Here is an 11786-nt window from a genome sequence, read left to right as displayed (position 1 = left end):
AGGACACTTAGAAAATATCAAAGGGATTAGACAAAGTCAACTTGGATTTATGAAAGGGAAATCATGTTTGACAAACCTACTGGGGTTTTTTGGGGATGTAACTAGCAGGATAGATGAGGGAGAACCAGTGGATGTGGTGTATTTGATTTTCAGAAAGGATTTTGTTAATGTCCCACATTAGAGATTCGTGTGCTAAATTAAAACATATGGGATTGGGGGTAATATATTGGCATGGACTAGCAGACAGAAAACAGAGTGGGAATAATGGGATCTTTTTCAGATTGGCAGGCAGTGACTAGTGGGATGATGCATGGATCAATGCTTGGGGCCCCAGTTATTCACAATACATATCAATGATTTGGATGAGGGAACCAAATGTAATATTTCCAATTTTGCTGGTGACACTAGGCTAGGCAGGAATGTGGGTAGCGAGGAGGATGTAAAGGGGCATCAAGGCAATTTAGACAGGTTGAGTGAGTGGGCAAATACATGGCAGATGCAGTATCACATGGATAAGTGTGAAGTTATCCACTTTGGTCGGAAAAACAGAACGGCAGAGTATAATTTAAATGGTGATAGATTGGGAAATGTTGATGTACGAAGGGACCTGGGAGTCCTTGTACTCCACTCACTTAAAGCAAGCATGCAGGTGCAGCAAGCAGTTAGGAAGGCAAATGGTATGTTGGCCTTCATTGCAAGAGGATTTGAATACAGGAGCAAGGATGTCTTACTGCAGTTGTATAGGGCCTCAGTGAGACCACACCTGGAGCATTGTGTGCAGTTTTGGTCCCCTTACCTAAGAAAGGATATACTTGCGATAGAGTGCAGCGAAGGTTCACCAGACTGATTCCTGGGTTGGCAGGATTGTCATCTGAGGAGAGATTAGGTTGTCTTGGCTTGTATTCACTGGAGTTTAGAAGAATGAGGGAATCTCATTGAAACGTATAAAATTCTGACCGGGCTGGACAGACCGGATGCAGAGATGATGTTTCCTCTGGCTGGAGGGTTTAGAACAAGGGATCACAATCTCAGGTTACGGGGTCGGCCATTTAGGACTGAGATGAAGAGAAACCTCTTCACTCAGAGGGTGGTGAATCTGTGGAATACTCTACCACAGAGGGTTGTGGAAGCCAAGTCACTGAATATATTTAAGAAGGAAATAGATAGGTAGATAGATTTCTAGACAGTAAAGGTGTCAAGGGGTATGGAGAGCGTGCGGGAGTTTGGCTTTGAGATCGAGGATCAGCCATGATCATATTGAATGGCAGAGCAGGCTTGAACGGCTGAATGGCCTACTCAAGCGCCTATTTTCTATGTTTCTATGTTAACTCTTTACCTGTTAACACATGTTTCCCCAGTCCCATTCTATTCCCTTCTGGATTCCTCACCAGCCAAATTCTATTACTTTTTTGTTGGATACCACTCAATATTTATCAATTTTCTTCAAACTATAAACAGTCTCTTGTCCTCTTACAGAGCAATGGTTGAACTAATACAACAACTTGCATGTATATCAAACGCACAACCTCTTCTCGCCTATCACAAAAATGAGCAATGTGGTGTATGAATTTCAGTGTCGGTGTGTTGCCAGGCCATATGCCCCAATGATTGGCAGATTATATCAAACAGCACATCCCTTCAGCTGTTGCAACCGACAAAGTATTGACTGCACCCAACCAGCCTGTGCTTGTAAGACTTAAAACATAGCGTCCAACATTAGAGGTGATTCAGCAATTGGACAACACCTGCTAACCAATCCTGATTGTGCCAGGAATTACACTGAAAACCAAGTTAAGATTGTCAGTCGGGCTCACAGTGGGGCTCACCTACGTATGCTAGAAGCCACATACATTCATACATAGGGCCCTGTCCTTTGCAGACAAAAGGAACATACGCACACTTTTAACCTTTCTCATCTAAACAAAAGTTTAGGGTACAGTCATTCCCTGGATCATTCCCCCCAGGGCAATGTCTTGACCATTCAGAGTTGAGTTGCTCAGTTTGAATTTGAACAAAGCTATGCAGCTAACTGCACCGTGCTGCATTACCCCATGGCAACATCTCCACCAATCAAAGTCCACTTGCCAACAAATTGGCACTCTCTTCTCATGTGGTATGAATTGTTATTTCCCTGTTACATTTTGGTAATTTCTTGCAAGCTATCCTGATGAGTGCAAGGTGAAAAGCTTAGATAGTATGTCTGTTTTCTCAGCAATGCCCAAGATTTAAGGTAATTGGCAAAAGAAGCATTGTCGACATGAAGAAGAACTTTTTGACACAGTGAGGGGTTAGAACCTGGAGTGCACAGCCTAAGAGTGTGGTGAAAGCAGAGTCAATTGAGGCTTTCAAAAGGGAATTGATTCATTGGGCGGAATCGTCCCAGATTTGCACTAAGCTCGGTACCAGGTGAGTAAAATGATGTTTTACTCGCCGGCCACAATGGCGACTTCTCACGCCGCATCATCCCAATCCCGCTGCATTAATTATGCATTCCTGGGAAACACGCCATTTCGATGGCAGGCGGGCTCCGATTCGCCCGCCACGCCGTCATCTCACCGCTTCATCGCGCTGGGTGCCACATTTAAAGTACAGCCCAGGACTGGTGCACAGAAGACATGGCCCCGAAAGGGAAGGAGACTGCAGCCCTCATGTTTAGTGACACAGCCCTTGAGCCCCTTTTGACGCCATGGAGGCCCGCTGTGATGTCCTCTATCCCCGCTCTGGCTGCAGGAGGGGCAGCAACATTATCACTCCGGCTTAGTAGGCGATGGCAGTGGTGATCAGTGCCAATGCTGCACAGAAGAGGTTGGCCATCCAACGTAGATAGAGGATGAATAATCTCATCCATACAGCCAGGGTAAGGCAACCATCTCATCACTCTAAACTCATACACTCAAGCCCATCACACATTCACTGGCATCTCACTCACTGCCAGCTCAAGGGACATCACCAGCTATTCTCACACACATGTCTCCTCACACGTCCATCTGGCCTCATCTCCTCTGGACACTGCCTTTTCAGTGCTCACCATCTTGAGGCCACTTGCACAGATCACCATGTGCCCTCACACACATCCTGGGTTACCCTCCTCCCCCTCATCAGCCTCTTTCCTTGCCTGAGGCCACATCTCCCCCTTTCCCAAGTAAGCCCTAGCCCTGCAGCCATTGAAAAGCCACCCATGTATTATGGCTGGTCTGGTACATAGAGCTGCCTCTGAGGCCCCTAAAAGTGATGTGGTGCTATCCGTGAAGCCTGGCGCTGATGACCTCAAGTGCTGATTGAAGCAAGGTAGGCAAACAAACCTTGAAGTCCCGAGCGAAGTGCAGCCCGCCAAGTGCACATCTTATATAAACAACATAGATGACTATGTGGGGGTAGGATTAGTAAGTTTGTAGATGACACAAAGTTTGGCCGGGTAGTTAACAGTGAGGTTGAGTGTCTTGGGCTACAGGAAGACATAGATGGGATGGTCAAATGGGCAGATAAGTGTCAGATGGAATTTAACCCTGAAAAGTGTGAGGTGATACACTTTGGAAGGAGTAATTTGACAAGGAAGTATTCAATGAACGGCATGGCACTAGGAAGTTCTGAGGAACAAAGGGACCTTGGCATGTGTGTTCATAGATCTCTGAAGGCGGAGGGGCATGTTAATGGGGTGGTGCAAAAGGCATATGGGACACTTGTATAGTTGTATAGAACCTTGGTGAGGCCACAGCTGGAGTACTGTGTGCAGTTCTGGTCACCACATTATAGGAAGGATGTGATTGCACTGGAGGGGGTGCAGAGGAGATTCACCAGGATGTTGCCTGGGATGAAACATTTAAGTTATGAAGAGATGTTGGATAGACTTGGGTTGTTTTCGTTGGAGCAAAGAAGACTGAGGGGCGACCTGATCGAGGTGTACAAGATTATGAGGGGCATGGACAGGGTGGATAGGGAGCTGCTGTTCCCCTTAGTTGAAGGGTCAGTCACGAGGGGACACAAGTTCAAGGTGAGGGGCAGGAGGTTTAGGGGGGATGTGAGGAAAACTTTTTTTACCCAGAGGGTGGTGACGGTCTGGAATGCACTGCCTGGGAGGGTGGTGGAGGCAGGTTGCCTCACACCTTTTAAAAAGTACCTGGATGAGCACTTGGCACATCATAACATTCAAGGCTATGGGCCAAATGCTGGTAAATGGGATTAGGTAGGTAGGTCAGGTGTTTCTCACGTGTCGGTGCAGATTTGATGGGCCAAAGGGCCTCTTCTGCACTGTACGATTCTGTGATATATGCTGTTGGGAAATACATCGATGTGCAATCACGCTGATTTGCTCAGGTGATCCAGCGTGGGGGGGATGATTCTGGCGGACTGGGCTTGTAACGATATGCAGATGTATTACAATTTGTTCATGATGTCCAATGGTGGGACACGCAGCCTGCCATTGCCGGGCAGACCGGACGATTGTAAAGTGGTTTCACAACATCGTGAAACCGATTTTTGGCCTTCTCGCCATATTGTCCACTCACAATGCTGAACACGCCAGACACCAGCGGGAAACAGAAAATTCTGCTCATTATCTGAAAATATGTAGAAAAGGCAAAGGAGTGGCACTAAGTGAATTACCCCTTCAGAGGGCCAGCACAGAGATGACAGGCTGAATAGCCTCCTTCTGTGTCATAACCACTGTATGGTTCTATGATAACGCACTTCTCAGCCAGTTGTGTGCCAGATACATTCTATACCCTTGAACTTTAGGGAGCAAAGGTGGGGATCATATTGGGGAACAGCAGACTGAAGGTTTCTCTTGTGACCAGGGTGGGGATGCAACAGGAAATGAGGTTAGAAGAGGGTAGACTGATATGGATGGCAGGTGATATATTGTGGAAGCTGGGCATAGCTTTTTTTTGTAATTATTGGCACTGCCTTTCCCCTTAGCCACTCTTACCCCAGTCCAAGTCCATCCAAATGTTGAATGCTGCTCCCATATCAGGAGTGACTATCTGAGCAGCTCGCTTGTACTTCTAGAAGAGAGACAAGATAAACGTATTGCCTATTAGTGATCTTTCTCTTACCTCAAGTGTTCACTCTTTTTCCATTGAAACCTCTTGCCTATCTCAGTTTATCAACATTGCTAAATTCTGCACTCCTCTGAATTTCCCTCCCTCGCTCTCTCTAAGTTCCAAATATGTTATACTCTCTGCTTCATTTCAGCCGTGGCTTAGTTGGTAGCATTTCTGTTTCTGAGTCCAGAGGTTGTGGGTTCAAGTTCTACTCCTAAGCAACAGCCTAATACTCCAGAATAGCAGTGTGGGAATTTCTCTTTTGGTTGAGATATTAAATTGCAGCCCTCTCTGTCTTCTTCAGGTGGTTTTAAAAGATGGCATCTTGAACAAGAGTAGATGAGTCATCCCCAGTGTCCTGGCTGATATTTATCCCTCAACAAACACCTTAAAAACATTATCTGGTCATTATCATGTCGATGTTTGTGAGATCTTGCCTTGTGCAAATTGGCTGCTGTGTTTCTTACATTGCAACAGTAACCTCATTTCAAAAGTACTTCGTTGGCTGAAAGGGCTTTGGGATGCCCTGTGATCATGAAAGGTGCTATATAAAGGCAAGTCATTCTTTTTACTTTTTTTCCCCTTCAACAATAACAACAACTTGTAATTACAATATACCTTTAACATTGTAAAACATCCCAGGCAATGTCCCTTCTCAGCTAAGAGGCTGGGCAGCAACCTGAAAGCCCCTGGGCAGACTGCACACAAGTTCGTGCCTTTAAGCAACTTGGTGTGCATGACCGCGAAAAGAAAGGTTAAAGGGCAGTGTACTTAAAAATAATCACCCGCGTGACCCAAAATAAAAATAGAGGGCAGGGCAATCCCAAGGTTGTTCACCACAGTATTACCAGACACCTCATCACAGGAGATATTAGGATGGGTGAATAAAAATTTGGTATGACTTTAGGAGCATCTTAAACCAGGAGGGAGAAGTGGAACTGCTCAGCGAGGATCCTCTATATCCCAATTATACTGAAATCAAAACTTGACACATATTCTGTTAATTGATATACTTTCCCAGGAACTCAAATCTGTATATTCGGTGGGTTGTGGGCGGATTTAAAATGTCAAACCCATCCCCAACTTGCCTCCAGCCTTCCCATTTCCGTTTGAGCATGGAGCTAATTGCTCTCAAATGGCAAGTTGGTCAGTAACCACTTTTAGGGAGAAGGTCCATTTTAATGGGATTTTTATTTTTAACCCATGGAGGTTGGGCTTCCCAGGGCTCGGGAATACTGATTGGTAAGAAGTGAGGAGAGTGGGACTTATTTTTCATTCATTCATGGGATGTGGGCTTCGCTGGCTGGGCCAGCATTTGTTGCCCATCCCTAGTTGCCCCTGAGAAGGTGGTGGTGAGCTGCCTTCTTGAACCGCTGCTGTCCATATGATGTAGGTACATCTACCATGTTGTTAGGGAGGGAGCGCCAGGATTTTGACCCAGCGACAGTGAAGGAACAGCGATATATTTCCAAGTCAGGATGGTGAGTGGCTTGGAGGGGAACATCCAGGTGGTGGTGTTCCCATCTATCTGCTGCCCTTGTCCTTCTAAATAGTAGCAGTTGTGGGTTTGGAAGGTGCTGTCAGTGCCACACACTGTTGCTACTGTGCATCGGTGGTGGAGGGAGTGAATGTTTGTGGATGTGGTGCCAATTAAGCAGACTGCTTTGTCGTGGACGGTGTCTAGCTTCTTGAGTGTTGTGGGAGCTGCACTCACCCAGGCAAGTGGGGAGTATTCCATCACACTCCTGACTTGCGCCCTGTAGACAGTGGACAGGCTTTGGGGAGTCAGGAGGTGAGTTACTTGTCACACTATTCTTAGCCTCTGACCTGTTCATGGAGCCACAGTACTTATATGGCTCGTCCAGTTCAGTTTCTGGTCAATGGTAATCCCCAGGATGTTGATAGAGAGGTAATTGCATTTATAGCATTGCTCGTAGGCTAGGAGGAACTGGTGTGTTTCCCCTCAGCCAAACAAGCTTACCTCTTTACACCTTGCGATTGGCTGATCCACCATCACACCTCTGCGATCTCTCACTCTCCTTTCCCCCACAACCCGCCTATCACCCGCCCACCCCGGGATCTTCAACACTCCACTTCCTCATAATCTCCAATTTCCCCCCTCCTCCATGGTTGCCAGCTTCCCTGAGATGACAGGATTAGCCTTCTGATGCTGGTTGGCAAGGCTCACAACATCGAAAACTGACATCTTAGGTGAGTTACCAGGGCACGATCCACATTCAGGAAAGAACTAGCCTCTTCAGGAAAGGAGACCTGGAAGAGAGAAGCCGATGGCGAAAAGACTGACAGAAAGAAAACGGCATTATTTTTTCAATCCTGATGAAATGTAGGGAAAAGACACTAACCAATAACACCTCTGTACTGTTAGGGAATAGGCATGCACTTCCTCTGCAGGTTGAACCCCTTGACCAAGCATTCGCAATGTGAATTGGTGGGGGGGGACGGGTGGGGAGGGGAAAGTACGGAAAATGAATCCTGACCATGTGGCTGAATATTCTGCTTTCAGAGCCTGTTCACCCCTCCTTCTGCAGAAGTAGAAATGTGCTGTGTGCAAGAAGAACCCAAGAACCCATAGATGGCGCTTCGTGTTAACTGTTATCACACGTGTTTCACTGGTTGGTCTCAATTTTGGGAAAATCCTGAGAATTTGAGTGAAAAAGGAAGGCAACAATTAGTCTCGGCTCCTCTGTTTTAGGGAGAGAAAATAATCACCCGGCAATTCTCTTCCTGATTGCTATTCAGAGTGCCTTCCTGGGCCACAGGATTGAGTTTGGCTTTAATGGCCCTGGACACAAATACTGATACTCATCCATAAAGTGGGTACTTAGACGTGGATTAGAAAGGATTCCAGTGCTTGGTGAACTGTACCCCATTAAAGATTAGCATCCATAGAGAGGAGGAATCCATGTGAAAATATAGGATCACACTCCCGCTGATGAGAACACTATGAAAATTGGAGACTGCAGAACCAGATTAACTCAAATTGATACGGATAGAATGTGGCATTCTCATAACTTTATTAGCAATTCATTAATCGTGTGCTATTGTCCTGGTACCTGCATGGATAAAAGGGAAGGAAATTTTACTCTCTCATACTCTACCTTGATGAACCAAAGATTTTGGAACAGGAATCTGAAGTTGATAAATTAATAACAATCGCATTTGTTGCCACCACCGAAGACCACAGAATTATAGACTGCTCACAGTTTAGAAAGAGGCCATTGAGCCTGTTCCCGCTCTCTTGCTTGAGTATTTTCCCCTTCCGGTGCTTATCCAATTTTTGAAAGTCATGATTCAATCTGCCTCCACCACCCTTTCCAGTGTTGAAGATCCTAAACATTTACTGCATAAAGGACATTTCCCTCATGTTGCCTTTTATTCTTTTGCCAATCACTTAATCTCTGCCCTCTAGTTATTGCCCCTTCTATCAATGGGAACAATTGCTCCCTATCTAACCTGCCCAGTTCCCTCATGACTTCGAACACCTCTATCAAATCTCCTCTCAATCTTCTCTTTTCGAAGGAAGACAATCCCAGCTTCTCCAGTCCGTTCTTGTAGCCTAAGTCCCTCATCTCTGGAACCAATGTTGCAAATCTTTTCGGCACCCTCTCTATGGCCTTCCTAAAATTTGTGTCCAATTCTGGTTGCCACACTCCAGGTGAGGCTGAACCAGAGTTTTATAAAGGATCATCATAACCTCCTGGTTTTGTACTCTATGGCCTGAATTTGACGTCCCTTGGCCGGGCGCATGCCTGACCTGATCGGGCGTAAAATGTGCACAGTGACGTCAGGCGAGAGTTCTGACATCATCGCGCACTGGCAGCGCGCCCGCCGACAATTAAGAGGCCTAATAAGGCCACTAAAGCATTAACTAAGACAGACTTTTCACTTACGGTTGGCAGGCGAGCGAATCGGCCAGGCGGCCTTTGCATTCTTGAGGCCACCTCATCCACGGGCGGGATGAGGTTTCCGACATTAATTAAATAAAATGTTTTGATGTAATTTTTGTAATGTTTATGTTCATGTGTGAGTGAATCCTGCGTGAGGACATTTTTTTTCAGATTTTCAAAATCTTTATTTTTGATTTTAAGATTCTTCAGATCCCCGAGGCGGCTCTCTGCCTTCAGGGAGCTTTCATTGTGCGCTCCCCCCCGCTCCCGCGCCAGCGCAGACTTCAGCGCTCGCCCTCCTCCCACCTCTGCCCTATCAGTGCTTAGCCTTTTCAGTGCATGTCTCACGCTGGCTGGCCAGCAAGAAATTGCGGTCGGGGGACGATCGCGGGTGATGCCTGTCCGAAGGCCCGAAAATCCTGCCCTATGCCAATCCTGCCCTATGCCAATCCTGCCGTATGCCTCTATTTATAAAGCCCAGGATCTCATTGGACTTTTAAACCTCTTTCACAACTTGTTCTTCCACCTTCAATGACCTTCAACTGAGAGACCCCCAGGGCTGGAATTTTCCAGCCCCGCACGCCAACAGGATCTTCCGGTCCCGCCGATGTGAAGGGAGATTTCAATGGCTTGCCGGCCCCCCGGTGTGGGGGGGCTGGAAGATTCCGGCCCAGGTCTCTGTTCCTGCACCCTCTTCAGAATGGTATCCTTCACTTTATATTGTGGCTCTTTTGTTCTTCCTACTAAAATGTATCACTTCACACTTCTCTGATGTCACGAAAATATAAAAATTTTCATAATATTATTGTAATTTATTGTAAAAGTAGGTAAATAGTGGGGTTTGGATTAGTTTCTGTGTGTGTTTTAATTGAATCGCAGACAGCTAGTCTGGGTGCTTTGATGTGTCAGAAGGGAAACTAGGTTTGAAATGCTAAACACGTAAACGTGGCTGAAGTTTTAGAACGTGAGCTGTGAAGAACATTTTCATCTTTAGATAAACCCGAGTCGTGAATTTCAAAGAGATGGTAAGGTGTTACACCTAGCCAACAGAGGCTAAGCCAAAGAGCGTGCTTATTTTTCCCCAAAGTTTACTGATCATATGAGCACTATGAAAGATTTATATAATGGATAAAGTAAAGTTGCAAAGACATATTGGAACAATGGAATTTACATTATAAAGGGAGAAACATGTACAAAGGAGATGAGGTTATGTATAAGGAAGAAGGCATTCTAAGATCTCACAAGTGTGAAAAGCATCCAGCCTCTAAGTACCAAGCTGCTGTCTCCAGGAACTGAAATTAAGAGAATTAATTTTAAATATCCCTGTCCAGGGTATTGTGTGCTTTGCCTGGTCTGTTGAAATCTATGTTGTTTTGCTGTTGCCTTAATGGAGGTGTAACTGGGAGTTAGATTAATTAGGGGAGCTAGGAGTTAACATAGTGGTAATTTGTAGACCTATGTATGTGCTTAAAATCATTGCTTTTATTAATACATGTTTAATTTAGTTTTGTAAAAAACCTCTAAGACTCAGTGGACTTATTACTACTGAATTCAAGGCATGCATCTCAAAATAAAAATACAAATGGCAAAGAAAGTTGTGGCACTGTTTCAGGTTTCCCTCTGGGATTTGAGCAGCTCAGCATTTACCGTCTGCTGTGCCATAACACTGATTTTAATTTCATCTGCTACAGACATGCCCATTTCACCAGCCTATCTATATCTTCTTGAGGTTGATCATTATCCTCTTCATGTTTCGAAATTTTGTCATTCACAAATTTTCCACCTGTGCCCTGTATACCCAAGTATAAACAGTAAAATCCCGATCACTTGAATCCCAGGGGATCTGCCCACAAATTTGTGTTAAGCGGAGCTTTATGATAGCTGAGGAGGCCTCATTCCCACATGAATGCATCTCCATGTAACCTGATGTACCTACAAACACTGTCTGTCAAAATCAACAAATTCAAATGCCAAATGAAAACACAGTAAAGCAGTAAATGTGTGAAAAAGTCTTTACTCAATTTGTTGACACCTTCCAATGGCCTGACTTTGTAAAAGGCCAGAGCTTTCCATTGAAAAATGTTAGGAATTCACCTCCCTTGTTAGGCTGGAAATATACTGATCAAGAAAATTTTCTTGAACACACTTCAGAAACTCTCTCCCCTTTCAGCCCTTTATACTACTCCCAGTCTAAATTAATTGAAGCCTCCCATTATCATTATTCTGTACGTATTGTACCTCTCTAATTTCCCTGCAAACTTGCTCCTCCATATCTTTCCCACTTATTGGTGGCCGAAGGAATACACACAGTAGAAGTGGAACCTCCGTTGTTTCTTAACTCTTCACCCACCGACTTAAACATTCACTCCCTCCACCCTAGTGCACAATGGCAGCAGTGTAAGCCATCTATGAGGTGCACTGCGGCAACTTGACAAAGCTCCTTCAACAGAACCTTCCAAACCCACAGCCTCTACCACCTAGAAGGGCAAGGGCCCCATGGGAACACCACCACTGTAACTTCCCCTGTAAGTCACAACCATCCTGACTTGGAAATATATCGCTGTTCCTTCACTGTTGCTTGGTCAAAATCCTTGAACTCTCTCCCCAACAGCACTTGGGTGTACCTACATCACACGGACTGCAGAGGTTCAAGAAGACAGCTCACCACCATCTTCTCAAAGGAAGGGATGGGCAACAAATGCTGGCTTGTCAGTGATGCTGATATCCCAAGAATGAACAAAAAATGCTCCAACCAAATAGGTCCTGTCCTTGACCCCTCCAGGATATCCTCTCTCCCCAGCCCTGTGATATTCTCCTAAATCAAGACTGCCACACCCCC

The sequence above is a fragment of the Cetorhinus maximus genome, chromosome 16, assembly GCF_964194155.1.
Source record: "Cetorhinus maximus chromosome 16, sCetMax3.hap1.1, whole genome shotgun sequence".
NCBI classification, from domain to species: Eukaryota; Metazoa; Chordata; class Chondrichthyes; order Lamniformes; family Cetorhinidae; genus Cetorhinus; species Cetorhinus maximus.
The sequence above is the reverse complement of the archived record's forward strand: the minus strand, read 5'-3'. Positions refer to the sequence as shown.